The sequence below is a fragment of the Dipteris shenzhenensis genome, chromosome 21, assembly GCF_047967505.1.
Source record: "Dipteris shenzhenensis isolate YYH24624 ecotype China chromosome 21, Dip_SZ_1.0, whole genome shotgun sequence".
NCBI lineage: Eukaryota > Viridiplantae > Streptophyta > Polypodiopsida > Gleicheniales > Dipteridaceae > Dipteris > Dipteris shenzhenensis.
This window is the reverse complement of record NC_141616.1, coordinates 30,707,676-30,710,832: the sequence shown is the minus strand read 5'-3', so window position 1 is coordinate 30,710,832 and position 3,157 is coordinate 30,707,676.

Sequence of the window (3,157 nt, the reverse complement as noted above, 5' to 3'; positions counted from 1 at the left end):
CTTTAAGGGAAACAACCAATGGACATACTATACAATGCCCATCAATACATGACAATACTCAAACCGCTAACTAGGTAGACTCTTTGTCAGCATATCTATAGGGTTATCATCTGTATGAACCTTGACAAGCTCTATATGCACTTGTCCTCAAGTACCTCCCTGATGAAATGGTACACGACCTCAATGTGTTTAGTCTTTGCATGAAAGACCCGATTCCGTGCTAGATGAATAGCCCTCATAGAATCACTATGCCATGTCCATACAATTGTATGAATCCCTAAGTCTCCCACTAGCTGATCAAGCCATATGGCCTCCTTGCAACCCTATGTGGCTGCAACATACTTGGCCTCTATGGTAGAGCAAGCAATGCATGTCTGTGCGTGAGACATCCACGACACTGCACCACCTGCAAAGGTGAACACATAACTAGAAGTGGATCTCCTGCTATCCACATGGTCTAAATTTGTGTACCCAAGTACACGTATCTCTCCTTTGCCAAAGCAGATACACATCTCCTTGGTACCCTTCATGTACCTCATGATGCACTTAACTACCTCCCAATGCCTCTTTCCTAGATTAGCCATATACCGGCTAACAACTCCCACTACAAATGTGATGTCCAATCTCGTAGCTATCATAGAATACGTAAGACTCTCAACTGTTGCTGATGCATAAGGAAACTTGGCCATCATGTCTCTCTCCTCATGTGATTTGGGACTATCTGCCTAACTCAGTTTCACATATGGAGGCAATGGATTACTCACTGCCTTCCCCCCCTCCATATTGAAACATTGCAATACTTTTGTAACATACTCCTTCTGTGAAAGACAAAGGATTTTCCTATGCCGGTCACGCGTGACGCGCATACTAAGAATATGACTTGCAAGTTCGAAATCCTTCATATCAAATGCCTCAATACAACTTGGTCTTTAATGCATCTAGCTCATAAGTGTTCTTGCTAGCCAATAGCATATCATCCACATAAAGTGCCAGGAGTATCAAGCTATTATCCTTATCCTTTTAGTGTCGAGGCATGATCAATTTCACTCCTTCTGAAGCCCTAGGGCAAAATGAAAGCATCAAACTTTTGATACCATTTTCTAGGCACTTACTTAAGTCCATAGAGACTCTTTTTCAGCTTGCAAACCAAATGATGTTTGCCCTTTTCTTCAAAGCCTTCCGTCTGCACCATGTAAATTTCCTCTTGCAGATCCCCATGCAAGAAAGTTGTCTTGACATCCATTTGCATAAGCTCCATATCCTTTGCTGCCACAAGTCTAGGAACGGATCCAAGTGTGGCCATCTTTACAACCAGAGAGAAGATCTCATCAAAGTCCACACCCCTCTCTTGCTTAAACCCTTTAGCAACCAAACGGGCCTTGTACTTAGGCACATCATCATGTGTGACCTCAATCTTATAGACCCATTTACATGGTAATGCTTTCTTTCCATGTGGAAAAGCAACCAAGTCCCTAGTCTTATTCTTCATGAGTGAACTCATCTTAGACTCATCTTAGATTACATGGCATACTCCCACTTCTGCTAATCCTCATGCATCATAGCCTCTCTGTAGCAAGAAGGCTCCCGCAATCAGTAATAAGCATCACATAGTCTGCCCCTAGAACAAACCTATCAGGTGACCTAAACACTCTAGCTGATCTTCTAAAGGGCATTTCATATTGCTATCCCAGCTTCATATCAGCCACATATGGCTCATGATTTCTACAAATAGATGACCCCATCATCTGTCCCTTGATTGTGTACCTGTGGGAGTATCTAGTGCCACCATTTCTTGCACATTTGATGCATGGACAGCTTGTTGTCTATCAATGTATGTGGGGTGGATTCACATCTTGGAATGTGACTCTTGTCATTTCCAAATCCCTCATGCATGTCTTATGCATCTTCTTCTCATTGAAGACCACATCATGGCTACGTTTGATCTTCTTTGCTTCTGGATTCAGAGATGATAACCCATCTCTCCACCTTCGCCACAACCCAGAAAGATGCATTTTCTAAACTTAGGATAGCTTCTTCCGATTCTCCTTTGTCACATGTGCATATGCCTCACACCCAAATATCCGCAAATAATTATATGAGGGCTTTTTGCCACTCCATGCCTCTTCACAAATACCACCATCCAAACTCTTACTACTAGGTGGTCTATTGATGATCACATGCAATACAGTCTTCATTGACTCAGCCCAAAAACCACTAGAAAGACTTACATTGGAAAGCATACACTACATCCTTTTCTGAATGGTCCGATTCATCGTTTCTGCAAAACTGGATTTTACTATGGAGTACGAGGGGACGTGAGCTCCCTCTTGATTCCATGTGTATCACAGAAATGCTGAAAGGCATGAGAGATATACTCTCCACCATTATCACTCCGTAGGCATTTAAGCATATTCTACCTGATTGATTTTCAATCAAAACTAGCCATTTTTGAAATACCTAGAACATATTGCTCTTCCGAGCCATAGCATAAGCCCACACTTTCTTAGTTGCATCATCAATGAATGTCACATAGTATTCACCCCCGCCTAATGAACGTGTACACATGGGACTACATAAGTCTGAATGCACCAAGTCTAGCTTTTCTAGCTCTTTCTTTCCCCTTTTTTTATGGGCTAATTTAGTTTGCTTCCCATAGAGACAGTGCTCACAAAATTCAAAGTCATAAAAACTCAAATGTGGTACATAACCCAAATGGCTTAAGAGTTTCATTCCATTTTGGCTCATATCACCCAACTAGCAATGTCACAAAGAAGTACTTGGCTACTCGATTATTGCAACAATATGATCAAACACCCCTAATACATGTAAGGGATATAGAGTCCTACACTTGGCACCCTTGGCCAAAAGCATAGAGCCCTTTTGAATTTTCCACCTCCCAAAACCAAAGATGGTCTGAAAACTAGCATCGTCTAGCAGACCCGCTGAAATGAGACTCTTGGTCAGCTTCGGCACATGTCTCACATTTTTCAAAACAAATGCAGACCCATTTGCAAAAGAAGCATTTATGTCACCTACTCCCACTATGTTACATGCAAAGTTATTTTCAAGATGCACACAACCTGTCTTTTCCACTATTATAAGTGGAGAACCATTCCCTATAGGGAGTAATATGGAATGAAGCACCAAAATCCAAAAT